Here is a 12,091-nt window from a genome sequence, read left to right as displayed (position 1 = left end):
ATTTAGTAAATTATATTTTGCAAGTATTTACTGAATGCCTAGAAAGTTTGGCAGTTCAAATCCACCCAATCACTCTGTGGGAGAATGACCTGGCGATCTACTCCCATAAAGATTACAGCCTAGAAAATCTTACAGGGCAGTTCTACTCTGTCACACAGGGTCTCTGTGAGATAAAATCACCTTGAGGGCACCTAGAAACAGTGTATGTTAAGACATAGTCAAGGATACAAAAATGAATAAGACATTATCCATGCCCTTAATTAGTGTACAGTCCTCTTGGGAAGACACATACAATTAAAATACTGCACTACCTGATGTATCACGTAGACTAGCAGAAGCTGAAAACCTTCCTTGATTGGCCTTGGTGATCAAGTCTAGTTCTCCTCAAATTCAGTCTGTGGCTTCTAATTTCTTCCTGACCACGGTTACTAATTCTAAGGAATTCAAGAGATTTGTATATAGCTACTACATCTCTAGGCAAGGCTATATTGCTGAATCCTTAGTAGGTGATATGGATTGAGTTGTGGTCCCCCAAAACGTGTTGAAATCCTAACCCCTAGACCTATGGATGCAACCCCATTTTGGAATAGGTTTTTCTTTGTTATGTTAATGTGTTAATTAGGCACTATCACCGTAAGGTGTGTCTTAAACCTACTTACTTTTGAGATATAAAATGATCAGGTTAGGTACAGAAAAGTAAGCTCAAATGGAGGGGAAAGTAGATGCCATGTGGAGATCTCCAAGGAACTCCCAGAAGAAAGAGAAGCTGAGACAAAGATTTTCTCCCAGAGTGGACAGAGCGCCTTCCCCTAGAGATGGTGCCCTGAATTATAACTTCTAGTCTTCTAAACCATGAGAAAATAAATTTATGTTCATTAAAACCACCCACTTAACGGTATTTCTGTTATAGCAACACTAAGAAACTAAGACAGCGGTGGGAGAGGATATGATTCCAAGGATGTGACTTGGCAGAAGTCAGGAAATTTCAGCAAAAGGACTGGATGGCTAAGAAAGGGTATTCATAGAAAAACTATTTCCTTTTCAAAGCATTCTTATAACTGGACACTTTATAATTTATGTTGTTGAAAATGACCATTGTACACCAAACGGTCCTCTTCACATTCAGCAAGCAAGGTTGTGTCATCTGCATAACGCAGGTTGTTAATCAGTCTTCCTCCAATCCTGATGCCCTGTTCTTCTTCATATAGTCCAGCTTCTCGGATTATTTGTTCAGCATACAGATTGAATAGGTATGGTGAAAGAATACAACCCTGCCGCACACCTTCCCTGACTTTAAACCCTTCAGTATCCCCTTGTTCTGTCTGAACAACTGCCTCTTGATCTATGTAAAGGTTCCTCATGACCACATTAAGTGTTCTGGAATTCCCATTCTTCGCAATATTATCCATAATTTGTTATGATCCACATAGTCGAATGCCTTTGCATAGTCAATAAAACACAGGTGAATATCCTTCTGGTATTCTCTGCTTTCAGCCAGGATCCATCTGACATCACAATGATATCCCTGGTTCCACGTCCTCTTCTGAAACCAGCCTGAATTTCTGGCAGTTCCCTGTTGATATACTGCTGCAGCCGCTTTTGAATGATCTTTAGCAGAATTTTGCTTGCGTGTGATATTAATGATATTGCTCTGTAATTTCCACATTCGGTTGGATCACCTTTCTTGGGAATAGGCATAAATATGGATCTTTTCCAGTCAGTTGGCCAGGAAGCTGTCTTCCATATTTCTTGGCATAGGCAAGTGAACACCCCCAGCGCTGCATCTGTTTGTTGAAACATCTCAATTGATATTCCATCAATTACTGGAGCCTTATTTTTCGCCAATGCCTTCAGAGCAGCTTGGACTACTTCTTCAGTACCATTGGTTCCTGATCATATGTCACCTCTTGAAATGGTTGAATATCGACTAATTCTTTTTGGTATAATGGCTCTGTGTATTCCTTCCATCTTCTTTTGAGGCTTCCTGTGTCGTTTAATATTTTCCCCATAGAATCCTTCACTATGGCAACTTGAGGCTTGAATTTTTTCTTCAGTTCTTTCAGCTTGAGAAACGCTGAGCATGTTTTTCCCTTTTGGTTTTCCATCTCCAGCTCTTTGCACATGTCATTATAATACTTTACTTTGTCTTCTCGAGCCGCCCTTTGAAATCTTCTGCTCAGTTCTTTTACTTCATCAATTCTTCCTTTTGCTTTAGCTGCTCAACTTTCGAGAGCATGTTTTAGAGTCTCCTCTGACATCCATCTTGGTCTTTTCTTTCTTTCCTGTCTTTTCAATGACCTCTTGCTTTCTTCATGGATGATGTCCTTGATGTCATTCCACAACTCATCTGGTCTTCGATCACTAATGTTCAATGTGTCAAATCTATTCTTCAGATGGTCTCTAAATTGAGGTGGGATACACTCAAGGTCATATTTTGGCTCTCGTGGACTTGCTCTGATCTTCTTCAGTTTCAGCTTGAACTTGCATATGCGCAATTGATGGTCTGTTCCACAGTCGGCCCCTGGCCTTGTTCTGAATGATGATACTGAGCTTTTCCATCGTCTCTTTCCACAGATACAGTCAATTTTATTCCTGTGTGTTCCATCTGGCAAGGTCCATGTGTATAGTTGCCGTATATGTTGGTGAAACAAGGTATTTGCAATGAAGAAGTCGTGGGTCTTGCAAAATTCTATCATTCGATCTCTGGCATTGTTTCTATCACCAAGGCCATATTTTCCAACTATTGATCCTTCTTCTTTGTTTCCAACTTTCGCATTCCAATCACCAGTAATTATCAATGCATCTTGATTGCATGTTCGATCAATTTCAGACTGCAGTAGTTGATAAAAATCTTTTATTTCTTCATCTTTGGCCCTAGTGGTTGGTGTGTAAATTTGAATAATAGTCGTATTAACTGGTCTTCCTTGTAGGCATATGGATATTATCCTATCACTGACAGCACTGTGCTTCAGGATAGATCTTGAAACATTCTTTTTGACGATGAATGCAACACTGTTCCTCTTCAAGCTGTCATTCCCAGCATAGTAGACTATATGATTGTCCAATTCAAAATGGCCAATACCAGTCCATTTCAGCTCACTAATGCCCAGGATATCGATGTTTATGCATTCCATTTCATTTTTGACGATTTCCAATTTTCCTAGATTCAAACTTTGTACATTCCAGGTTCCGATTATTAATGGATGTTTGCAGCTGTTTCTTCTCATTTTGAGTCGCACCACTTGAAGCACTTACTAATGAAGATCAAAGACCACAGCCTTCAGTATGGATCGCACCTCAACATAAAGAAAACAACATTTCTCACAACTGGACCCATGAGCAACATCATGATAAATGGAGAAAAGACTGAAGTTGTCAAGGATTTCATTTTACTTGGATCCACAATCAACACCCATGGAAGTGGCAGTCAAGAAACCAAAAGACACATTGCACTGGGTAAATCTGCTGCAAAGGACCTCTTTAAAGTATTGAAGAGCAAAGATGTCACCTTGAAGACTAAAGTGCGCCTGACCCAAGCCATGGCATTTCCAATTGCATCATATGCATGTGAAAACTGGACAATGAATAAGAAAGACCGAAGAAGAACTGACACCTTTGAACTGTGGTGTCGGCAAAGAATATTGAATATACCATGGACTGCCAAAAGAATGAACAAATCTGTCTTAGATGAAGTACAGTCAGAATGCTCCTTAAAGGCAAGGATAGTGAGACTGCGTCTTACATACTTTGGACATGTTGTGAGGAGGGATGAGTCCCTGGACAAGGACATCATGCTTGGCAGAGTACAGGGTCAGCAGAAAAGAGGAAGACCCTCAACAAGGTGGACTGACACAGTGGCTGCAACAATGAACTCAAGCATAACAACGATTGTAAGGATGGCTCAGGACCGAGGAGTGTTCTGTTTGTGCATAGTGTCGCTATGAGTTGGAACCAACTTGATGGCATCTAACACCACCACCACCACCAAACGGGAAAATAACATGTAGGAAATAATATTTGTATCTATAATTCAGAATGAAGGAGAAGGTCACAGATGGACAAGGCTGTTCAAAAACAACTTTATCATGAGGAATTCATCAGACATCACAAAATGTTCCCATCCAGATTTTATTATACAAAAGATAATGAGAAAACCTGGAGCCCTTGTTATTTATGGACTGAAAAAAGTTGGCCAGGTATATTCTAGCACAGTTTTTCTCAACCTTTAGGCTTGTTAAAAAAGATTGTTGGGCCCCACCCCCAGAGTTTCTGATTTAGCAGGTTGGTGGGGCCTAAGAATTTGTATTTCTTACAAATTGAGGTGATACTGATGCTGCTGGCTTTGAGAACCACTGGTTCAGCAAAAGGTCACAATATACAAGATGTGTGGGCAAATACACACACAAACCTGTTGCAAATTATGATCATTTAGTTAATTGTCTATTATTCACTTTGTAGATTATACATGATACCCTCCCTACCAATCAAATGGCTAAAAATAAGACTAAATCAGGAAGAAGTTAAGGTTAGGCATCTAAGGAAACAGTCTACTCGAGAGCATGAATGAAAGAGGTTGTGAAATATGTGTATGGGTGTTGGCAGAGGTACATCCAACAAGTAGGAAATAACATTGCCCTCTGAGAGCCTGTTCCTATCATTGGACAGACATGAATTTGTTTCTTTTTCTACTGTATGTGTTCAAGAGAACACCCTCCGAGGCTTGCTGCTCCTTAAATGTGACGCAGGGTTCCATCCTCAGTCCTCTTACTGTTTGTTCACTTTGCCTGGGTTTTCTTAACCACTTCCATGGCTTTATTCACTAATGTATATTAGTGGTTATTAATTTTTTCAGGTTAAGAAATTCCCTTGAGAATTTGATTAATGCTATAGACCGTTTTCTTCAGAAAAAGAAACATATACACTTATCTACATACATTTTACATCAGTGGAAGACGTTCCTCTCGAGTCCATACGCCCTGGGTTAAGAACTTACTATCTGTATGATAATTATTCAAAAATCTGAATCTTCAGCCTATATTTTTATCCTGAGCTTCAGAACTACATATTCAAATGCCTACTGAATATTTATATTTTGATATCACACAAATCCTTCAAAATCTACATGTAGAAAATTGAAATCACCATCTCTATTCTCTCTCACTCCCCCCATATCTGTGCTTTTTCTTATATTTCTTGTATCCGTTACAGATACTACCATTTACCTAATTGCATAAGCCAGAAACCTGAGTCATCTTGGACAACTCTCCCTTCACTCTCCCATTTGTAATTAATCATGAGGTTCTGTACATTCTTCCTCTTTAATAGTTAACTCTTAGATCAGTCCATTTCTCTTACATCTCCTATCCCACTTAAATTGACTCTTCATTATCTAGCTAGAGTAATCTTTCTAAAATGCTATGCTTTTGTTATTCCTTTTACTAAAAAACCTACCATTGTTTGAATATAAAGTCCAAATTTCCCTTCATCACCTGGCATCTGCTTATTTCTCTAGCCTTATCTCTCACAATACTCCCTCCCAAAGCCAACTCTCCAATGATATAAACTACCTGCAATTTGCAGAATGCTACCATCTTTTTTGACTCAAACCTTTGTACATATTACTCCAAATGCCTAGAACTCCACTTCACTGTTCAGACCTAGCACAGTGGTCCAGAGCTGTGACTGCTAACCAAAAGGTCAGCAGTTTGAATCCACCAGCTGCTCCTCTGAAACCCTATGGGGCAGTTCTAGCCTGTCCACTCGAGGCAATGGGTTTTTTTTTTTTTTTTAAGTATGCTGAGCAAATAATCCAAGAAACCAGACTATATGAAGAACACGTATCATCAGGATTGGAGGAAGACTCACTAACAACCTGTGATGTGCGGATGACACAACCTTGCTTGCTGAAAGTGAAGCGGACTTGAAGCACTTACTGATGAAGATCAAAGACTACAACCTCTCGTATGGATTGCACCTCAACATAAAGAAAACAAAAATCCTCACAACTGGACCAATAAGGAACATCATGATAAATGGAAAAATACTGAAGTTGTCAAGGATTTCACTTTACTTGGATTCACAATCAATACCCACGGAAGCAGCAGTCAAGAAATCAAATGACACATTACATTGGGAAAATCTGCCCCAAGAGACCTCATTAAAGTGTTAAAAAGCAAAGATGTCACTTTGAGGACTAAGGTGTCCCTGACACAAGCTATGGTATTTTCAGTTGCCTCATATGCATGTGAAGGCTAGATAATGAATAAAGAAGACCAAAGAAGAATTGATACCTTTGAATTATGGTGTTGGCAAAGAATACTGAATATACCACGAATTGCCAGAAGAACAAACAAATCTGTCTTGGTAGAAGTACAGCCAGAGTGCTCCTTTTGAGGTGAGGATGTGGAGACTACGTCTCACATACCTTGGACATGTATGTTATCAAGAAGGACCAGTCCCTGGAGAACATCATGCTTTGTAGAGGGACAGCAAAACAGAGGAAGACCCTCAGTGAGATGGATTGACACAGTGGCTGCAACAATGGGCTCAAACATAGCAACAATTATGATAATGGCGCAAGACCGGGCAGTGTTTCATTGTGTTGTACATAGGGTTGCTATGAGTTGGAACCGACTCAACAGCACCTAACAACAAGTTTTACTGGATAAGGTTCTGTTTATATCATCTTCCTCAGGAAGATGGTTTGGTCCAGTGTCCTTACTATGAGCTCCTATAGTACATTCTATATACACCCGTATTTTAACAATTATACCTTAAATGGAAATCATCTGTCTCCGTCACTAGACCAAATTCTCCTTAAGGGTAGAGACTGTATATCAACATATATCCAGGGCCTAAAACAGTGCCCAGCACATTTTATGTTCTAAATATACATTTCTGAATGAACAGGTGATGCCCTCGTGATACCCAGATGTCACATAATCCTGCTTAGAATCCTCCAGTAACTTCCCGACTCACTCCCATTAAAGTCAAAGCCATTATAATGGCCTACAGGGTCCTACATGCTTTGACTTGGTCTCCTGCTATTCTCCTCTTCATTCATTTTGTTCCAGCCACAGTATGAGACCTTGACTGTAAAAGGTATATAAGCCAAGGGACCATTTAGGCATGTGTAGGAATGAAGAAAGGAATTAACATATACTGAGCCTCTAGTGGATACCAGGCCCTGTTCTAGGCACTTAGGTGTACCATATCATAGAATCTTCACAATTGGCCCTTGACAAAGGCATCACCACCTCCATTTCACAGCTAAGGAAATTGAGCCTCAGAGCTGATTCTGAATTTGGACAGAGGGTAAACTGCCTTAGAAAGAGTCCATCTCCTTCCCCAGATAACTTGTGTGCTGGTTATTCTGTTTGCTGTCCTCCTCCCTCCCCCACCCCCTGCTCTGCTCTGGGAAGTGGACCTCCATGAACTATATCCCCCAGACTCCCTTGTCCCTGGGGTTCTGTTTGGGTTTTGCCAATGGGAGGCACCAGCTGAGACTAGAGGGTGGGAAGAGAGAAAGACTAGGGCATTTGTTCCTGTTTCCTTTCTGCCTTGACTATGTTCTTGCAATGACTGCATTCATGTATGGCCATAGCTCTTGCCAGGCAATGCTTTACATAGTCTAGTTCTAGCTGGACTCTGTTGACAACATTCTTTCCCTCACTTCTTCAGGCCTAGGAATACTACTGTATCCTTACTGTTAACAGACTCTTCATATTCACGATCCTTTCTTAGCTCCTTTAATGCTTAACATACCTCTGAAAATGGTCCTTTTTTAAATTCCTTTCAGTTAAACCCTTTTGAATGTGCCAGCTGTTTTCCTGCCAGGATCCTGACACACTAGGAAAACAATAAATGGCATGTCCTTCTTCTCTGTATTTTCATTCACTCAATTTTCAATATCTGCAATAGAGATTCTTCTTTTTCCTCTAATCCAGCTTCCCATCCTTTCAGGTCAACCTGGGCTTCTAAGAAGTCTCTTTGAACGCTTTTACCTACATAAAACAAATTTACCTACATAGCAACACTATTATTACCACCATTATTACCACTATATTAGCACTCTGTTTTCCTCAGCTCTATGACTATTTAGCTTTTTCAGTCTGGTTACCTTAACAGACTGGTTAGGGGTGGGGAACTGGCTAGAGGCGGGGAGCTACTCATTAAAGGTGGGGAGCACTTTGGCAATTAGAATCCTTAATCACAAACATTTTAGCTAGAAGAAACTGTAAAGGTTACATTGTCTAACTTCTTTATTTTACAGATGAGGAGGCTGAGGCTCAGACAAGGAAAAGTCTTTCGCACACAGTTATATGGTGGCAGAGTTAAGTCTAGAATCTAGATTCTTACTACTTCACCATGCTGTGATACTGCACTGGGTAATTAGTAGCAGTAAATATGCCAATGAGTCACTCCCAAATTAATACAGGGGCTCTTGTCTGTTTTGTTCAATACCAGGCCATTGTGCCTAGGTAAGTACTTGACACACAGTATGTGCTCATCAAATATCTGTTGGATTTGTTTAATCCTGGACCCAGCAAGACAAACTACTTGGACGTGAATTCATTAGAACTCAGAGGATCATTTATAATAATAATAATACCTTAACACATATACAGAAATTTTAGTTTTCAAAGTGCTTTCATATATAGAAGTCCATTTAATCCCTCTGGGATTAATGTGGCAGAGGTTATTAGCCCTATTTAACAGACGAAGGAAACTGAGTCCCAGGGAAGTTAAAGGTCCAAGGTTTTCTGACTAGTTAAATAGAACTAAAACCAGAACTCATGTCTTCTGACTCCTCCTATTTCAAAGCCATCTCCACTATTTCATGTTGCTTCTTCGGCTTTGCCTTTGTTTCTGGATATGGGGGATGATTCAGGGAACAGGTTGAAATATTCACAACAAATAGATGGATCACAAACTTAAGCTGAAAGAAGTGATTTTGTTCTTTTAAAAACCCACTATTCAAAGGTACTTCTCTTAAGAGACAGAAATAAGAATTTGAACTTCTCATTTGGTACAGCCTGCAGACCTAGCCCCACTCTTGGTAATATGTGGCCTGTTAATTACCTCAGAGAGGAAGGTTACCACCTCTGTGTTCTGGCGCAATGGAGACAGTACTTTAGAGACATCACTTCCCATAAAGACCAGGGCCAGGTTCTTTTACACACAAACACAAAAAACACCAAACCCGTTGCTGTTAAGTAGATTCCAAATCATAGGCCCTTTTATAACTAGGTGTTTATAAGGGAAACAACACTGTGTACTTGCCTGGCCCCACAAGAGAAGAGTCGTTAAGCTGGATTTCTTCAACACCAAAAGCACCAGGGAGCCACCGGCAAATCTTTTGCTTGAATTTTCTTACCAAAACCACGTTGGTACAGATTCCACCCTGAATTCTAGCTACTAGGATGAACTCTGATCCTAATTAGAGCATTACAGGAGCCAAAGCTAACCTAAATATATATCCAAGCTTTTTTTTTTTTAATTTTATATTTTGGTTAAAGTTTACACAGCAAATTAGGTTCCCATTTGACAAATTTCCACACAAATTGTTCAGTGACATTAGTTACATTTATCACAATGTGCCAACATTCTCTTTGTATTGTTTGTTCCATTTCCAGTACTCTCTTTTTCTTGTCCCCTTACCTTCTCATCTTTGCTTTCTGGTCTCGTTGTTGACCTTTTGGTCTCATACTCATGATTTTTAAGGACAGCACCGATCCTTTATTTTGTGTGCCACTCTGCTATTTCACTAAGGAGTGACTTTAGGGGATTGGCTTGGTTCTAGGTTTAAAGAGTGTCTCAGGGTGATAGTCACAGGGAGTCCTCTGTTCTCTACTGTTCCAGTTTGTCTGGGCTTTTTGTTTTTTTAAATAAGAATTTGAGTTCTGGTCCACATTTTTCTCCCATTCTATCCAGGACAATCTATTGTAACCCTGGTCAGAATGGTCAGTGGTGGTAGCCAGGCACCATCTAGCTCTTCTGGTCTCATGGTAGATGAGATTGCGGTTTGGGAAGACTTTTTTCTTCTCTGAGCTTTTGGTTACCTTCTGACTATTTTGCTCCTGGCAAATAGAGACCCGTATATTATGTTTCTTAAGCTTTTAAGACCCCAGACGCTACTCACTTCACTAGGATGCAGATCATGATTTTTGTGAACTATGTCATGCCAATTGACTGAGTTGTTCCATGAGACTATGGTCCTAAGCTTTCAAACTCAGAAAACCAATCTTGGAAGTTATTTGGTTATGTCTGTGGGGTATCCGCATTTGTGTCTTCAATGAATACATGTGCCCGCACTCACGTATTTGTATTTACATATACCTTTAGATACTTCAGTTTTGCACTGGGAATATCTGCTGCAAAAGACCTCTTTAAAGTGTTAAAAGCAAAGATGTCACTTTGAGGACTAAGGTTCACCTAAACCAAGCCATAGTATTTTCAATCACCTCATACGCATGCGTAAGCTGGACAAGCGATAAAAAGACCGAAGAATTGATGTCTTTGAGTTATCGTGTTGGTGAAGAATATTGACTATACCATGGACTGCCAGAAGAATGAACAAATCTGTCTTGGAATAAATATAGCCAGAATGTTCCTTAGAAGCTAGGATGGTAAAACTTCGTCTTACATACTTTGGCCTTGTTATCAGGAAGGACCAGTTACTGGAGAAGGACATCATGCTTGGTAAAGTAGAAGGTCAGGGAAAAAGAGGAAGATCCTCAGCGAGATAGACTGACACAGTGGCTGCAACAATGAGCTCAAACACAGCAATGATCATGAAGATGGTGTAGCACCAGGCAGTATTTTGTTCTGTCGTACACAGGGTCACTATAAGTTGGAACCAACTTGACGGTACCTAACAACAACAATGGTATGTTTTGAATATCCAACCTATTTTGATTTCTGTTTCAGTTAGGAGCTCATAGTATTAGCTAAGAAAATGACCATTAGTCTTACATCAGGGATGATAAACTCAAATGCCCATCAGGTGCCAGGCAATAATGTAAAGTCCAGTATGGGCAAATAAGGAGTAGCGAAATCTGTAATGAACTATAGTGGAATAACTTAACAGTTGCTTCTCAGCTCCCACCTCCAGCTGCTGGAAATCTGCATTTTAAAAAAATGTGGAATCTGGCTTTAAAAAGTTAACTACTAATTCAAATGTGCAAGCCTGTTGCAAACCATGGGTAGCCAGCCAAAGTTTGACTTTTGCCTACGGAGCAGGTCTCCTGTCCTGTATAAGTCAAATATGAGATAAAGTTTATGGCTTCTTCTCAAAGAATCTGGATAGTGCTGGAAAACTGGATAAACTGCCTGCGTTAATAGGAATATGCCTCATCGGAGGGCTTGGGGCTGTTTCATAAGGTAACTGGATAAATGTGTGCCCTTCGTGAGTTATCTGAGGGATAAAAACCCCCTTTGCTAATTATCTGGGCAAATACATCTTCTCTGCCAGTGTCTTGGAGAGCTGTGTACTCAAAGAGCATGAGGAGGGGGCAATATCCTCGGTAGTATTGGTAGAACAGCTTACAACTACTGGGAAGTGCAAGGAAGAGTATTAATGTCAGGAAATATGAGGGGTACGGTATTTCTTCAATGGATTTTGGGAGGGAGGCGATAACCTCTCCTTGGGCGCCCCCTTTGGGCCCCTCTTGCTCACCGTCGCGCCGCAGCCTTCAACTCCAGCGACCTCCATCTTAACGCACCTTTCTGCGCAGGCGCCGCGGAGCCTCCAGGTCCGACACAGAGCGGAGCCCCACCTCCCACCGAGTCCCTTCCGCGCAAGCCCGCCCCTGGCCACGCCCCCTTCCACGAGCCCACCCCGCTTGGTTTCCTGAAGGTCGAAGCGTGCAGCTGTTGGCCTGCATCTAAGGTACCCAGGCACTCTCTGTGCTGGCCACTGGAGGAGCGGAGCTGAAATACCAGTCCCTGCCTTTGGGTAGATCACAGGCTGATGAGGGGAGATAGACAAGTAAATTATAACCACATGGTGTTCTAGGGAGGGGGACAGGGTTAGTTGGGTCTTAAAAGCTTCCAGAAAATGTCGGAAGCCTAGCCGGCTGTGGAAACAGCT

At 40.9% G+C, this 12,091-nt stretch overlaps 1 protein-coding gene across 1 annotated transcript in view; it reads right to left on the bottom strand.

Moving 5' to 3' along the window:
- Positions 1-11,730, bottom strand: part of LOC126082416 (phospholipid-transporting ATPase FetA-like) — a 130,068-nt gene extending 118,338 nt beyond the window's left edge. Inside the window, exon 1 of the mRNA XM_049894946.1 lies at positions 11,678-11,730. The gene's annotated coding sequence lies outside the window, so the exon portion shown is untranslated. The remainder of the gene's footprint in view (positions 1-11,677) is intronic.
- Positions 11,731-12,091: the final 361 nt, after the last annotated feature.

Source organism: Elephas maximus, chromosome 9 (genome assembly GCF_024166365.1).
Source record: "Elephas maximus indicus isolate mEleMax1 chromosome 9, mEleMax1 primary haplotype, whole genome shotgun sequence".
NCBI classification, from domain to species: Eukaryota; Metazoa; Chordata; class Mammalia; order Proboscidea; family Elephantidae; genus Elephas; species Elephas maximus.
This window is presented reverse-complemented; position numbering and strand designations above follow the sequence as displayed.